The following is an 18,095-nucleotide window of genomic DNA, read 5'->3' as shown; positions in this document are numbered from 1 at the left end:
GTAATTCATTTCAGAAAAGCTAAATTTGTGTATACATACTACTGTAATACTAATTTAATGACTATAAAACAATATTGTTTAGATTTTGTACAATACTGTACTCACATACAGTGTCAGTTCTTGAACGTTTCAATCACAGCTTAGGCTGTCTTCAATCATTTTCATGCAACCAAGTCATGTATCCACTTGATGGTGGTGACCTATGTATGATCATACTCAGATTGCCACTCCATGTTAGTGCAGCGTCAAGACATGCAAGCGCCTCACCAGCTGATAGTCCTTCATGTGATTTGGTGACAATATCGTCCTCTTGGCCATCAGTTTTTTCTCTTACACTTTGAATTATTTCATCATCACTGAGAATCTAGAATCCAGGATCGAAAGAATCACAAGCCAGCCACTCGCCTAAATCCTCTCCACTGCAGATAGAATGGCCAGGAATTTTCAAAAGGCTCTTTTTCTTCCTTTTCACTCTTCATCTTTCATATTCTTTTTTCTGTACCTCATCTCTGAGATGCAGACAGGCACAATGAAAAAACTGTTACACATTAGCTTTCAGCCACAACCTTCTTCAGCATAGAAAACACACACACACATTTACGCAAGCAAGCACACCTCATGCACACGACTGCTATCACTGGAAGCTCTGACTGGGATGCATTGCCATTCCAATCAGAGCTGCTGATTGTAGAGGTCATATGTGCATGAGGTGTGCTTGCGTGTGTGAATGTCTGTCGTCTTTGTGTGTGTGTGCGCGCGAGCGCATGCGCGCGCGTTTGTTTGTTTCCTGAAGAAGGCTTTGGTCAAAATCTATAATGTGTAACAGACTTTTTATTGTGTCAATCTGCAACTCAGCGTGTTATCTTTATGGTAAGTAGCAGTCTATCCTTTTCCTAATATTTTTGACATCCCAGAGCTGGAGTTTCCATTGTTTGATTGTACCTCACTATGTAAAAATGTCTTTCAGTTTATTCCAAGCTCTTTTTAATGTGGTTGTTTTCACCAAATTCCAGGCTTCCACCACTGTCTAGAGCAAGCAGTCTTTCATGTTTTATTTTTGATGATGAGCCACAATGCCTCTTTGTTTCCATATTCTGTTGAAAGCTTCCTTAACAGTAGTCTTCTGAAATATTGCTACATAATTTCAGTACCAAGAAGACTTTTTTTTAAATTGCAGATTGAAAATTCAATATTACCATTTGCAAAACAAATTCACAATCATCTAGGACCCTGGCTGATTTCTGTAACAACATTTTTGAAAACCGTGGAGATTTTCGATTTTCCAATCAACAGAAGGTGTGTATTGTAGTGTCCCTTAAAATTAGCACAGTAACCCGTTCTGTACTAACCTATAGCCAGGAGCACTATTTGCTATTTTAAAGGCTGCAATTGTTTCTGGCAAAGCTTTCCAAATAAGGCCTGTTTCATCAGTGTTGTATAAAAATTGTTTCATCAGTGTTGTATAAAAATTCAGGGTCATAAGATTCTGCTTCAATTTTGGATTTTCCAATAAACTTTTCTGCTGCTTTTTGGTCTGCTGATAGCTTTTGACCACTTAGCTGCAACTCACAAATACTGTACCTTGTCAAGAAATTCCATAGCCAACCATTTCTCAACAAATTCACACCTTCATTCTCAAGAATAGTCACAAAGTTTAAAAATGAGGGCTTGTTTTCTTTTATATCTGAAATTGTTGATGTTCCCATCCTATACATGTCAGCTAACTGCTTACCACTCATGTCTTTAAGCATTCAAGGACTTCTATTTTTATCCACCAATAATAAGACAGTGTGTTTTCTTTTAGAAGACATGTGCTACACAGTACATTAAAAAAACAAGCACAAAATGAAACAGAAGACTGTTAACATGGAACATATAGCAACAAATTAGTATGTACATTAAGGTCACCACACAGACTGATGTAGGTTGCACTGAAAGACAGGCACCACAATCATGGAAATGTATGTATTGCATCTACAACAGTGCATGTACTGTATTGTTTACGGGAAGATTTTGTCTTTTAATATAGTTGCAGTGTACTGTATGCTGTTATTTCCATGGGACAAAAACAACAATTTTAGTTACACAGCACAAATTCATTTTTTCTCAGTGCGATTTGGTTAATGCCAGTAATAATTAAACCGACAATGAATTCAGTCACTTGCGCAGGAACTGAAACTTTTGTGTTAGTTGGCAAGCTTATGAAGAGTGTTAGTTATTCTTTCAATTAATATTTATGTAAACAAACAATATGCCAGCTGAATTTTACAGTCCAGGTAGTTTTGAACTCACGACCCTCCATGCAACAGTTAAGTATCATAACCACTACACCACAGTGCTACTCAGTTGTAGCAAGAGCCATGCTAGTTTTTATGTGCAGGTGCAAAAGTTTAAAACTGGGTGCTAATGGGTAATCACTGACAAGCCTTGCTTGCGGATGTACAGTTGCAAATTTATCTCGACATTACAAGCTTGCGTTGATTCACTTATCCAGGAATGCTAATGCCTTACTGTTGAACAAATTACTAACAAGGGAACATTGCCAAGTGTCAATAAATGACCTTGAAGAAACATGGCAGGTGTGTAGAGGGGGCAAAATAATGCAGTATTTTTTTTTTTTTTTTTTTTTTTTTGAGCACTTTCACTTTTAAGGGGTAAACAACACCTGAAGTGTAATTTGGTGTATTAAATTTGGAGGGAATATCTTTGAAATGATGTTTTACAAAAAATATTTCTCATATAAAAGTTGATTTGTAATTAACATTCCTGAAGAAAACTGTATAATCAAATTTTGTAATAATTTGAAATTTTTCAAAATACCCCACCACCATTAATTAATTTTGAAGAAAACTTTTTTTACTATGTAAATTAAAGAAGCGACCAAGCTACGTATATCCACATGTAATGAAGCTGCTTTTTGAAATACCATTTTTGGAGAGTAAGCTGTGCACAGTGTGCTATCAGAGTATTTTAAACATACCTAATTAAAATATGTAAACATTCATTATTAGCCTAGTTATTTATTTCACTTATATTTGTTTTATGTTTCAAATTGTTACTTCACCTCCTACATTCATTTTTATTTCTTAGTCTACCATTTCACATATGGGTATTTTGTTAATTGAATGTAGTAAGTAACTCATTATTACAACACAAAATTATTACAATAACAATAATCTGTAAATGAATGCTTAAAATTTTTTACTTACACCTTGCACTTAAAATGAATGAAGTTTCTTCGCATAATATACACAACAGATAACACAATATAAAACAAAATTCAGCAGGATTTCAAATTGTTATAGATGATCTTGTAAATATGCTTGTTTGGATCAGGCATATTTCGGTACATTGGTAAGCCTCGGCAAAGAGAATTGATTATGTACTGGTGATTGCAGTTTGATTGTGTTGTTTCTCAAGTGGAGATTGACATCATAATCATTCGACAGAACTTCATCTGAAAATCACGAAGTTCTTCCAACATTGAAAGCCGTATACATGCCATGGCTGTACCTAAGCCATTGAAGCCTTTAGGGTCACCAATGCTCAGAACTGTTTTTTCCCCTCACTGACCACCTAATGTTTCATAGTTTTAAAAGAAAGTAATGGAGAGTTTGGACCAAAAATTTGAGAATCTTTTTTTGAAGCCCCAAATGTCTTTGTGTCAGCATTGAAATCTGGTAAACAAATGTCTGACCAGGCAAAAGATATTTTCTTTTCTAGTGAGAGAGAAATATCAGTATTATTGTTAGATTCTTGCGGTGGTCAATGTCAAAGAACTGCTTAGAGTGTCATATCTTAGGACAAGGAACTTATTCATCTGCTGATCCCAAAGCAATCGACAGCACAGGTAAAGTCGTGAAATGTATACGGCTTTCAATGTTGCAAGAACTTTGTGAGGAGATTTTCGAATGTAGTTCTGTTGAATGATTATGGTTTCAATCTCCGGTTGAGAAACAATATCATCAAGCTGCAGTCACAACTACATAACCAATTCTCTTTGCCAAGGCTTACCAGTGTCTTGAAATATGCCTGATACAAATCAGGATATTTAGAGGTTCTCTGTCGTGTATACTATGTGAAGAAATTATGTTCATTTTATGTCCATAGTGTAAGAAAATGTTAGTTTTTAAGCATTTATTTACAGGTTATCATTATCATAATGATTTCTTCTAGTAATTATGAGCTGCTTAATATTTTCAATTACCAAATACACATATGTGAAACGGTAAACTAAAAGACAAGAACAAAACAAAAATGAATGTAAAACATAAAATAACAATTTAAAATATATATGAATAAAATAATAACTAGACTAAAAATGAATGTTTAGATATTTTAATTAGGTACACTCAGAATACTCTTGACAGCACATTGCATACAGCTTATTTTCTGAAAGTGGTATTTCAGAAATCAGCTTTATTACCCGTGGATGTATGTAACTTGAAAGCTTCCATAATTTATGCTGTAAAAGAGTTTTCATTTTTCAAAATTCGTTAATGGTGGTGGGGTATTCTGCAGAATTTTAAATTATTACAAAATTTAGCTATACAGTTTTCAAACATGTTACTTACATGTCAACTTTTCTCCTCTCTTATTCTTGTTTGCACATACTAACCTAACTTAATTTAGTCACATTTGCTGTTCCCTCGTCTTCCTATGTATCCATTCACCGAATTGCAACCCATGTTATAATCTTTTTATTTATTTTTATCTTTATATTTCATTGTGTTTTCACATTGATTTAAGTTTGCTTTCGCCTTTCAGTATTATCCTGCTCTCTGATGTTTCATCGTGTTTCCCCATACTTCATCGATTCTGTCCTTTTTGTGATTTTTCCCACATATTTTCGCATATATTTCCGAATTTGTAGCACATATTTCTACACTCTTTATGTATTTTTAGACGTTTGTATTCTCCACCATGGTCCCTTGCTCTTCCATTTGTGCCAATAAATACAAGTTTCCTTAACCCTTGCCAGAATCCAGTCCCACATACTGTCCTGCACTGTTTCTTGGCTCATGGAATCCCCCTTGATGGCCATACCATCAAGTTATCCATCTCCTGCTGCAACTCCTCCTTTCACATTTTATTTTATTTTATTTATTTTATTTGGTATGTGTATTCCATGGATCAGTACATGCGAGTGATTCGCCTGGATGTGGAAAGTGTCAATACAATTATACAAATACAATTAATGCTACAGAATAGTAATATAATACAATGATATAGATATTAATAAGTATCACTTTTTCTCATTTACAAGTTGTCATTTAGCTAGTATAGCAATTCACAATATAACATTATAACTATAACATTAACACTATAACATTAACATAATATTGTATAGTCCATCTAATAACTAAGAGACTATAACTAAAAGACTATTATTAAGGAAGGGCATTACTTCTGGAAAAGAATTCATCTAATGAGTACAGTGGATGGTCAAGCAGGTATTTTTTTAACGTACCTTTGAACAGCATTTCATTTTCTCTTGTACATTTAATATAATTAGGCAATACATTAAAAGTCTTTATAGCAGCATACTTTACTCCCTTCTCTACAAGTGATAAATTTTTTAGTTCAGCATGTAGATCATCTTTACCTCTAGTATTATAGTTATGGTATGAACAATTTGTTTCATACTGAGCATAGTCTCTATTAACTACATTCTCAGAGAGTATATGTACTGACATGTTGTAGTCAGAATACCTAACTGTGTGAAAAGTTTTCTACATGAGGTTCGTGGAGGAACCCCACACATGATTCTGACTGCTCTCTTCTGAGCAGTTAAGATTTTTTTTTTTTTTTTTTTTTTTTTTTTTTTTTTTTTTTTGGTGAATTACCCCAGAATATTATTCCGTAAGTCATTAATGAGTGAAAGTACCCAAAGTAAGATGATTTTAAAATGTTGATGTCCCCAAAATGAGTAATGATTCTTTGAGCAAAAGTTACTGATGAAAGCCTTTTTAGAGTAAGGGACACATGCTGTTCCCAGTTGAGCCTACTGTCAATGTGAACCCCCAGGAATTTAGTGGATTGCACCTGTTCTAGTTCCTGGTTGTCATGAGCAATTACTATATTTTCTAGAGTTTTATTTTTTGTGTGGAACTGTATAAAATTAGTTTTTTTAATATTAACTGAAAGAGAATTAATTGAAACCCAAGCTGTAACTTCTCTGAGTATATCATTAGCATCAGTCTCCATATCAGCAGTAGACTTACCATCTACGACAATGCTTGTATCATCAGCAAACATTGTGAATTCACAATTTTTACTAATGGACAGGGGTAAATCATTAACATATATTAAAAACAGCAAGGGTCCAAGGACAGATCCCTGTGGAACTCCATGCTGAATTTTGCCCCATTCAGAATCCACTAGATTAGAAGATCCTTTGTTGCAGCCGTTTACAACCACCTTTTGTTTCCTGTCTTCAAGATATGATTTTAGCCAGTTACCTATAGGCCCTTTGATTCCGTAATGATAGGCATTCTCCAAGATTATCTTGTGGTTTACACAATCAAAGGCCTTGGAAATATCACAGAAGACACCAACTGGTGACTTCTTACTATTAATAGACTCCAAGACATCATTTGTGATTGAATATATGGCACGCTCTGTGGAAACCCCTTTTTGAAAACCAAACTGTCTGTGGATAATAATATTAAGTTTATCATGATGTGCCACAATTCTGTTATACACTGCCTTTCAAGAACCTTTGAAAATGTTTTTGAGAGAGAGACAGGATGATAATTTTTGACATCTGTAGCATCGCCAGACTTGAAAACAGGTCTCACAATGGCATACTTCATTCTCTCTGGTACAACTCCCTCATAAAGAGATGTGTTGCAAATGTGAGCAAGTACTACACTTACGTCATTACTGCACGCTTTCAGCAGTTTACTAGAGATGTTATCTATACCTGAGGATCCTTTACTTTTCAATAAGTGAATTATTTTTTTTATTTCATTAACAGTTATGGGTGTTACATTTATATCAATAAAACATTGTGGGAGGTTAAGTTTCAGAACATCTGCAGCTTCCCTTAGGTCACCACTGCAACCTATTTTGAGAGGTGACACTTAGAAAGTGGTTGTTAAATGTGTCTGCTATCTGTTTACTATCAGTTATTTCCAAATCGTTAATTTTTAGGACAGCAGTTTTTTCATTGTCAGATGGTGCAGTACCTGTTTCCCTCTTTATTACATTCCAAATCATTCTGATTTTATTATTTGAACAATTAATTTCAGATTGTATGCACATACTTTTAGATTCTTTAATGATTTTAGTTAAAATTTTGCAGTGTGTCCTATAATAGTTCATCTGGAGGGGATTATTGGATTGTCTGGATTGGATGTTACATATAGTTCTCTTTTTCTCTGGCATGATATTTTTATGCCCTTGGTGAGCCATGGTTTTTTGCTTGATTGCCTGTTCTGTAGTCTACAGACCTTTTTTGGGAAGACACTTTCAAATATACCTGATAATTCATCAGTAAATAAATTATATTTTGTATTAACATCATTTGCAAGATAAACATACCTCCAGTCAGTCTCCCGAATGCATAATTTGAGTTTTTGGGTATTTTCCTCATTCATGTTTCTAATGGTTTTCCACTGTGCACTAGCTTTGTTCTGGTTTTTATTCAAGTTGTCAATTGTGAGTATTTGCCCATCATGATCAGAGAGACCATTTATGACTTTTTCAACTTTGATGTGATGAGTTTTACTCATATCTACAAAGATATTGTCTATTAAAGTGCTGGAAGTGGCAGTAGTTCTTGTGGGAAAACTGACAGTGGAGACAAGGTTGTAGGTATGCATGAAATTTGCAAACTCTGTCTTAGAAGATGAGCTTTCTAGGAAATCTATATTAAAATCTCCAGTCACTATAATGTCCCTATTTTTTCTTGTGAGATACAATAGCGCAGAATCTAATTGTTTCATGAATACTTTAAAATTACCAGATGGAGCCCTGTATACTGCTACGATTACCAGTTTCTTGTTAGCTTCTACTATTTCTGTGACACATGCCTCAAAGTCTTTCTCTACACAATATTTCTCTACATATATTGTATTAAAGAACAGGCTGTTTTTCAAAATAACTGCCCCACCTTTGCACATATGCTTTCTACAAAATGAGGTAGCTAAAACGTAGTTTGGAATATTGAGCATTTCGATGTCAAAAGTGACATGTCACTACTGTGCTCCTTTTTGCCATAGAGGATGGATCTCCTGTTGGTGAGATTTCTACACTGTCAACTTGTACACTTGATCCTGTGGGGGTTGGTGTTGCTGTTTCTGCTATTGATGACTGTTCTACCTCCTTAAATGCTGCTGCTGCATCACAAGTTGGTAGTGGACTAACGTTTCCCACTTGAGTTGTAACTGCTGCTGCTGTCTTGCTTTTGTATAAAAGACCTGTTTGTGTTGATTCACATACAGGTGCTGCTGCATATGAAGTGTTCCTTTCAGCTGTTCCATTAGGTTTGAAGGAGTATTTTGACGACACTGCCTGTATTTCTTCCAGTGGTACAGTTTCAATGGGCACAGGTGCTTTTAGAATTATTGGAAGAGTGGTGTTTTCAAATAGTTGGAATGACCTCCATCTGTTCAGATTCTACCAGTCCTTAACTCTCACCAACATAATACTGAAAAACCATGTAAATCAGAGCAAAACCTCTTTGCAATACCTCCTTTCCATCCATAAAATTTTCCTTTTGTGCAAGCCCAAATTCTTGGTTCTTACCTCACACACTGAAACTCTTGCCTTCTAGTAACTAGGGCTGCATGCACAATACCATCTCAAAAAACTCTCCAACCTGTTCATTTCCTACTCCTAACTTAGACTTCAATGGTCCACCACCTCTACAACAGCCTCCAAACCTCCCCCACATTCCCTCATAGCTGACAAACCTTGTCTCGCAGCTCACCCTCAGAAACTCCCTCCCACCACCATACAGAATCCAGAATGTAAACAGACCTGAAACACAGTCATGTACTTTTCCTCCAAAAGCCGTAGTCCCTTGGAAACACCTACTCTTTCCCCTCTGTTATTCCAGTGTGGTTATGTGAGAAACATTTTTTTATAAACCATCATTTCAAAAATATTTGAGGATGGAAATTCTGGAAAACGCGAAATCCTCAAGGAATTACATTTTACATGGAAAAATCAGAGAAATCTCAGGGAATTTCAAGAATTTCACAAAATCTCAGGAAATTCTGTGTTCTGACGTAGCAAGGAAATTGAATTTTATTGAGTTTTATAAATCACAAATTTTGAAACACTGAATATCTCAAAATGTGTTAATCATGTGAATATTATCCTATTTAAATTATCAATGTTTTGTGTTTTGGTTGGCAGGAGAGCCAACACCGTGTTACTAGAGGAGGCCGAAAGGCACGCGTTTTAGCTCACGCAGGCTGGCGTGAGGTCTGGAACAGGACAAGGAAATTAGAATTTAGAAAACAGAACGTAGCTGGTGGAATACTTAACTTTAATCCGTTAATGAAGAACGTCGGTCTTGACGGTACATGAATCAATATCAATAGTAACTGATAATGGCGCCTTGCTAGGTCGTAGCAAATGACGTAGCTGAAGGCTATGCTAAACTATCGTCTCGGCAAATGAGAGCGTATTTTTTCAGTGAACCATCGCTAGCAAAGTCGGTTGTACAACTGGGCGAGTGCTAGGAAGTCTCTCTAGACCTGCCATGTGGCGGCGCTCGGTCTGCAGTCACTGATAGTGGCGACACGCGGGTCCGACGTATACTAACGGACCGCGGCCGATTTAAAGGCTACCACCTAGCAAGTGTGGTGTCTGGCGGTGACACCACATTTTGCACTTAAACTACTGTTTACGGTTGTGTACAGCTCAGCCGATAGGAAAGAAAAGTCATTATTGTGGTATGCTGTCTCCACCCTCACCATCAATTTATCTGGAGGTTCTTGACACAGTCTTTCTCCTCACACCTGGAATTCTCAGGGAAATTTATTTCCAAGTTTGAGTAGACACCCTATATTACCTTCAAATCTAATATACCAAATTACATTTCAGCAGTGTTTTACCTCTTAAAAGTGAGACTGAGCACAAACAAAAAATATGTATTGCTGCCTCTACACACCTGCCAAGTCTCATCGATATTGTTTATTTACACTTGGGCATGTTCCCTTGTGAGCTGACAAATCATTTCAATAGTGAAGGTGATGCATTTTTGGACAGGATTTTAACCTGTGGTGAATCTTGGGATACATTATTCTGAGCCGGAGTCCAAACATCAAAGCATGTCATGGAAATAGCCTGTCCATAAGAAATTCAAAATGTCACCATCACTTGCAAAGATAATGTTCACCATATTCTGGAGAGATTGTAGTCGCATTTTCTGCAGTTTTTCGAGGAGAAATGCACTAACAACAGTCTGTGCTACCCAGATGTGATTGAGAACAAAGAAAAACCCACACTGAAGAGAAAATGTCTGGGCTGGCAGAGGAAAGGCGTGCTTTTTCTTCAAAACATCGCTTGCTTTCATATGACGCTACTGATGCTAGAAACTATTGGCAAAGTGGGTTAGGAGGTTCTACGTTATCCTCCTTATAGCCTTGACCTTGTTCCTGTTTGATTTTCATGTGTTTGGTGCAATGAAAGAAGTTTTGCATGGCATCAGGTTCAGCAGCAATGAAGAGGCAAAGCAACAAGTACAAATCTGGCCTCAAGATCAAGATAAAGAATACTTCACCGAGGAGATAAGAAGACTTGTAAGAAGATGCGATAAGTAAGTAGAAGTTAATGGGAATCACACGGAAAAATAGCCAAAAAATTATGTTTTAATAAACCATTCTTTCTGTACATCAGCGTGTTTAATTATTGGATGACTCTTGTACTAAGTCTCTCAAGGATTGACAGTTCTGCTGACATGTAATTCATGTTTGTAATATGTTGATGTAAAAATCACTACAAAAATGCCAAAATAAAAAATTGAACAAAACTGTTATATTATGTAAATGAAACTATTAAATTTGATTTGGGGAGTACAAATCTGAAATTAGTTTTATCAAGTCAAATTATTTTGAAAGTTAATGATGTATTTTTGTACATTTTAATTAATTAAATATGTATTTTATACAGGGTCCAATCATTTTAATGTGACCGACACCTATGTTCAACATCAGTGTATTAGTGTGCAATAACCGCTCACAGACGGCAGATGGCAGCACTAGCAATGGAGGTTATATGAAATATGTTGGGAAGGAGGGGAGGGGGAGACCATGGAGAATAGTGCATTCATTGTTGTAATGTGGAAATGGAATGATGTATCACTTCAGCTATCAAGATATTAGCAGTAAATTTTCAGAGCGTTCGGAATAAAGTTCCTGAATTTACTGCCCTCCAGGAAGCGTGTGGCATGCAAATTATTCTCGGGACTGATACCTGGCTGAACCCTGAGGTAGGAAGTTCTGAAATATTTAGTGAGGGTTGGAACGTGTATCGGAAAGACATTAGACACTGTAGGAGGTGGTGTCTTCATTGCAGTTGACAAAAATATTGTGTCTACCAAGGCCGAAGTAGAGTGTGATTGTGAAGTTATCTGGACACGTTTAACAGGGCTAGGGGAAATAAAGTTAATTGTTGGGTATTATTACCGGCCACTAGGTTCCACCCTGACAGTTCTAGAATCATTCAAAGTGAGTCCACATTTTGTATCCCGGAAGTGCCCGGATCATGCTATATTAGTCAGAGGCGACTTCAACCTACCTAGTATAGACTGGGATGTCTATGGATTCATTACAGGCGGTACAGACAAGCCGTCGTGTGAATTACTTTTGAACACATTATCCGAAAACTGTCTTGAGCAGCTAAATCGACAGCCAACGCGTAATGGAAATGTTTTAGATCTGGTAGCCACGAACAGACCAGACCTCATCGATGGTGTCAGTGTTGAGACAGGGATTAGTGATCATGATGTTGTCATTACGACTATGGTTACGAAAGCTAAAAAGTCGGTCAAGAAGGCTAGGAGAGTATTCTTACTAGAAAGAGCAGATAAACAGTTGTTAGCATCCCACTTAGTGAATGAATCGACTTCATTTACTTCCGGTACGATGACGTGGAAGAACTATGGGCAAATTTTAAACACACTGCAAATCACGCATTTGAGAAGTATGTACCAAAAAAGTGGGTTACGGACGGAAAAGACCCACCGTGGTTTCACAGCGAAATTTGGAGAATGCTCAGGAGGCAAAGACAGTTGCACTCACGGTACAAGAAAGATTGGGAGAATGAGGACAGGCAAAAGTTAGTAAAGATTCGTCCTGCTGTAAAAAGAGCAATGCGCAAAGCATACAACCACTACCACCGTCATACCTTAGCAAAAGATCTTGCTGAAAACCCAAGGAAGTTCTGGTCTTACGTAAAATCGGTAAGCGGGTCGAAGGCTTCCATCCAGTCACTCACTGATCAGTCTGGCCTGGCAACAGAAGACAGCAAAACAAAAGCTGAAATTTTAAATTTAGCATTTGAGAAATCTTTCACGCAGGAGGATTGTACAAACATACCGCTGTTTGAGTCTCGTACAGATTCCCATATGGAGGACATAGTGATAGACATCCCTGGGGTTGTGAAGCAGCTGAATGGGTTGAAAATAAATAAATCGCCAGGTCCTGATGGGATTCCAATTCGGTTTTACAGAGAGTACTCTACTGCATTGGCTCCTTACTTAGCTTGCATTTATCGCGAATCTCTTGCCCAACGTAAAGTCCCGAGTGACTGGAAAAAAGTGCAGGTGATGCCTGTATATAAGAAGGGTAGAAGGATGGATCCTCAAAATTACAGACCAATATCCTTAACATCGGTTTGTTGCAGGATTCTCGAACATATTCTCAGTTTGAATATAATGAATTTCCTTGAGACAGAGAAGTTGCTGTCCATGCATCAGCATGGATTTAGAAAGCATCGCTCCTGCGAAACGCAACTCGCCCTTTTTTAACATGATATCTTGCGAACCATGGATGAAGGGTATCAGACGGATGCCATATTCCTTGACTTCCGGAAAGCATTTGACTCGGTGCCCCACTGCAGACTCCTAACTAAGGTACGAGCATATGGGATTGGTTCCCAAGTATGTGAGTGGCTTGAAGACTTCTTAAGTAATAGAACCCAGTACGTTGTCCTCGATGGTGAGTGTTCATCGGAGGTGAGGGTATCATTTGGAGTGCCCCAGGGAAGTGTAGTAGGTCCGCTGCTGTTTTCTATATACACTCCTGGAAATGGAATAAAGAACACATTGACACCGGTGTGTCAGACCCACCATACTTGCTCCGGACACTGCGAGAGGGCTGTACAAGCAATGATCACACGCACGGCACAGCGGACACACCAGGAACCGCGGTGTTGGCCGTCGAATGGCGCTGGCTGCGCAGCATTTGTGCACCGCCGCCGTCAGTGTCAGCCAGTTTGCCGTGGCATACGGAGCTCCATCGCAGTCTTTAACACTGGTAGCATGCCGCGACAGTGTGGACGTGAACCGTATGTGCAGTTGACGGACTTTGAGCGAGGGCGTATAGTGGGCATGCGGGAGGCCGGGTGGACGTACCGCCGAATTGCTCAACACGTGGGGCGTGAGGTCTCCACAGTACATCGATGTTGTCGCCAGTGGTCGGCGGAAGGTGCACGTGCCTGTCGACCTGGGACCGGACCGCAGCGATGCACGGATGCACGCCAAAACCGTAGGATCCTACGCAGTGCCGTAGGGGACCGCACCGCCACTTCCCAGCAAATTATGGACACTGTTGCTCCTGGGGTATCGGCGAGGACCATTCGCAACCATCTCCATGAAGCTGGGCTACGGTTCCGCACACCGTTAGGCCGTCTTCCGCTCACGCCCCAACATCGTGCAGCCCGCCTCCAGTGGTGTCGCGACAGGCGTGAATGGAGGGAGGAATGGAGACGTGTCGTCTTCAGCGATGAGAGTCGCTTCTGCCTTGGTGCCAATGATGGTTGTATGCGTGTTTGGCGCCGTGCAGGTGAGCGCCACAATCAGGACTGCATACGACCGAGGCACACAGGACCAACACCCGGCATCATGGTGTGGGGAGCGATCTCCTACACTGGCCGTACACCACTGGTGATCGTCGAGGGGACACTGAATAGTGCACGGTACATCCAAACCGTCATCGAACCCATCGTTCTACCATTCCTAGACCGGCAAGGGAACTTGCTGTTCCAACAGGACAATGCACGTCCGCATGTATCCCGTGCCACCCAACGTGCTCTAGATGGTGTAAGTCAACTACCCTGGCCAGCAAGATCTCCGGATCTGTCCCCCATTGAGCATGTTTGGGACTGGATGAAGCGTCGTCTCACGCGGTCTGCACGTCCAGCACGAACGCTGGTCCAACTGAGGCGCCAGGTGGAAATGGCATGGCAAGCCGTTCCACAGGACTACATCCAGCATCTCTATGATCGTCTCCATGGGAGAATAGCAGCCTGCATTGCTGCGAAAGGTGGATATACACTGTACTAGTGCCGACATTGTGCATGCTCTGTTGCCTGTGTCTATGTGCCTGTGGTTCTGTCAGTGTGATCATGTGATGTATCTGACCCCAGGAATGTGTCAATAAAGTTTCCCCTTCCTGGGACAATGAATTCACGGTGTTCTTATTTCAATTTCCAGGAGTGTACATAAATGATCTTTTGGATAGGGTGGATAGCAATGTGCGGCTGTTTGCTGATGATGCTGTGGTGTACGGGAAGGTGTTGTCGTTGAGTGACTGTAGGAGTATACAAGATGGCTTGGACAGGATTTGTGATTGATGTAAAGAATGGCAGCTAACTCTAAATATAGATAAATGTAAATTAATGTAGATGAATAGGAAAAAGAATCCCGTAATGTTAGAATACTCCATTAGTAGTGTAGCGCTTGACACAGTCACGTCGATTAAATATTTGGGCGTAACATTGCAGAGCGATATGAAGTGGGACAAGCATGTAATGGCAGTTGTGGGGAAGGCGGATAGTCGTCTTCGGTTCATTGGTAGAATTTTGGGAAGATGTGGTTCATCTGTAAAGGAGACCAGTTATAAAACACTAATACGACCTATTCTTGAGTACTGCTCAAGCGTTTTGGATCCCTATCACGTCGGATTGAGGGAGAACATAGTAGCAATTCAGAGGCGGGCTGCTAGATTTGTTACTGGTAGGTTTGAGCATCACGCAAGTGTTACAGAATTGCTTCAGGAACTCAGGTGGGAGTCTCTAGAGGAAAGGGGGTGTTCTTTTTGTGAATTGCTGCTGAGGAAATTTAGAGAACCAGCATTTGAGGCTGACTGCAGTACAATTTTACTGCTGCCTACTTACATTTCATGGAAAGACCACAAAGATGTGCAAAAGGATATGATCATTGGGTTTCAGGTCAAGGATGGAAGAATTTCTCAAATGGCTAAGTCTGTCAACTGTTTGTGTGCCACCGTCGAAGTATACCATGCATGGCTTAAGGGTGCCATTCAAAAACAGCATGGAGGCAGCTGTGGTGCACCATGGACTATAAATGACAGGGGCGAATAACAGATGCAGAATGTGTACGAATGAATAGAAATGCAACCGTTGAGCAACTGACCACTCAGATGAACTGAGGGGCTCCTCAATGACAGTTATGTGAATGTTGCTGCATATGTGCCTATATGGCAGGCACCTGGTTCATGCACCCATGCTGACTGCTGTTCATTGGGGAAGGCTGGAATTTACTCACCAGTATTGCAGCTGGATGCCCACTGAGTGGCGACAGGTGGCCTATTTTAGGTGAATCACATTTTATGCTCCATCAGACAGATGGCCATTGACTTGTACAGTGTAAAGCATCTGTGAGCACTCTGGAACAATTGTTGGAAGAGTCCAGGCAAGAGAATGGTAAATTATAGACTCTGTAATGTTTTCTTGGCATTGCCAGGATGATCTCCTCCTTATGGAAGGCTGAATGGATCAACACAAGATTGCATCTCTCCTTGGACGAAATGTGTGCCCTTATATGCAGTTTGTTTTTCCTCTGCATGATGGCACCTGCTAGGAGGAGAATGCAATGTTTTATACAACACGCATTGTACATGCGTGGTTCGAAGAGCACCAGGATGAGTCGACAATATTCCCCTCACTGCCACACTCCCTAGACTTAAACCCAATCCAGAATCTGTGGGACCACCTTGATTGGACTGTACTGAGTAACCGATGCAGATGGTTTCAGTGTTGGAGTGTCTCCTCGACAACTGTTCAGTGAACATTTCTGCATGTGGGGCTCATCAGCAGGTGCGTGGTTTTTGCACGTATCCTGACTGCTGTTGATCAGCGACAAAGGGTGGAATTTGCTTGTCATTACCACAACTGGATGTACACTGAGTGGTGACGTGGCGTTTTCAGATGAATCATGTTTGCTGCTCCATCAGACAACTGGATGTTGACATGCACATTGTGAAACATCCGGAAGCAAACACCCTTCAACCAGGAGGGAATGTTATAGTTTTGGGTATGGTTTTGTGGCATTCTCTGGGTGATCTCTTCATTCAGGAAGGTGCAATGGTTCAACACAAGTATGCTTCAATCATGGGGACCCTGTCCCCCCATACATACAATTTGTTTTTCCTCCACATGATTGTGACTACTGGCAAGAGAAAGCAGTGTCATACAGCTCACAGTGTACATGTGTGGTCTCGAAGAGCACAACAATGAGCTTACTGTCCTCCCCTGTCCACCAAACCCCCGGATATAAACTCGATTGGAAGTCTGTGGAATCAGTTCAATAAGGCTGTTGGTGCCACGGATCCCAAGCTGCGGAACATAGTGCAGCTGATGATGACACTACAGTCATGATGGTTCTGCATCCCTGTCGGTACCTTCCAGAACCTCACTGACTCAATTCCTGCGGGTCTCTCAGTGATTTTTTCTGCAAAAGGTGGTTATTCAGGCTTTTGACAGGTATCACATTAATGTGACTCAGCAGCGTACATGTTTTAATTAATTAAAACATTATCTTTAAGGGGAAGCTAGTTTTGTGCTGTAAAAGGTGGTTATTCAGACTTTTGACAGGTAATCACGTTAATGTGACTGAGCAGTGTACATATTTTAATTAATTAAAACATTAACTTTAAGGGGAAGCTAGTATACCTGATTTTTTTATGTATTTTTAAACTCCTCTTTCCAATGAGATACCTCAATTGCTTCAAAAATCTCCCTTTTTTATGGATTTCAATAAATGTTAGCTATCATGGGTGTAATTTCACAAAGGAAACTAAAAGCAGCCTGTGTTTATTCTCTGAGCTCTCATCATTTAATTCAAGTAAATTGCTACAGGAATGTTTTGCTTGACCAAATAAACAACTAATCTATTAAAGCAATTTTACGTTGCACTTGAAAGTGTTTTTTATGCTACATCGTACCCAACTATTCCAGTGGGAAAATTTACGTTATGATGAACAAATTTAGGTTATGATGATTAAAGAGCTTTCCATGTGACCCAACTGATTAGACATGTATCGAATGCTTCGAATTGATTTTAGCAATATTATGAAGAGAATAGTTGCTGCTCGGTATATAGTGGTGATGGTGATTCGCAGATGGGTACAACAAAAAGACTGTCAAACAAAGTCTTTGGTCATACAGGCCTTCATCTGAATGGACAACACACACACACACACACACACACACACACACACACACACGCACGCACGCGCACACAACTCACACACACACATGACCTTAGTCTCTAGTCACTGAGGTCACACTGTGAGCAGCAGCAGTGCATGATGGGAGAAGCAGGTGGGTGGTGGGGATAAGGAGGAGGCTGGGGTGGGGAGGGGGAGGGATAGCAGGGTAGGGGTGAGGGATGGTAAAGTGCTGCTTGTGGGAGCATATATGGATGAGGTGGGAAGAGAGTAGGGCAGCTAGGTGCAGTCTGGAGGTTAGATGCATGGCGGTGGAGGGGGCGGGGGGTGTCCATGGAAAAGGAGATGAGTTAAAAGGCTATGGGTACATTGGTGGAGTAGAGGGCTCTGTAGTGACAGAATGTAAACATGGAAGGAAATAGGTAGGTAAGGATAAAGACGAAGGTT

The 18,095-nt window shown here is 39.8% G+C and overlaps 1 protein-coding gene across 1 annotated transcript in view; it reads left to right on the top strand.

Annotated features, from left to right (window-relative positions):
* LOC126202102 (meiotic recombination protein REC8 homolog) overlaps nucleotides 1-18,095 on the top strand; it is a 352,636-nt gene that overhangs the window by 256,368 nt on the left and 78,173 nt on the right. The gene's annotated exons all lie outside the window — the stretch shown is intronic.

The sequence above is a fragment of the Schistocerca nitens genome, chromosome 1 (genome assembly GCF_023898315.1).
Source record: "Schistocerca nitens isolate TAMUIC-IGC-003100 chromosome 1, iqSchNite1.1, whole genome shotgun sequence".
Classification (NCBI taxonomy): Eukaryota; Metazoa; Arthropoda; class Insecta; order Orthoptera; family Acrididae; genus Schistocerca; species Schistocerca nitens.
Note: the sequence above shows the minus strand (reverse complement) of the source record. Positions and strands in the feature narration are given on the sequence as shown.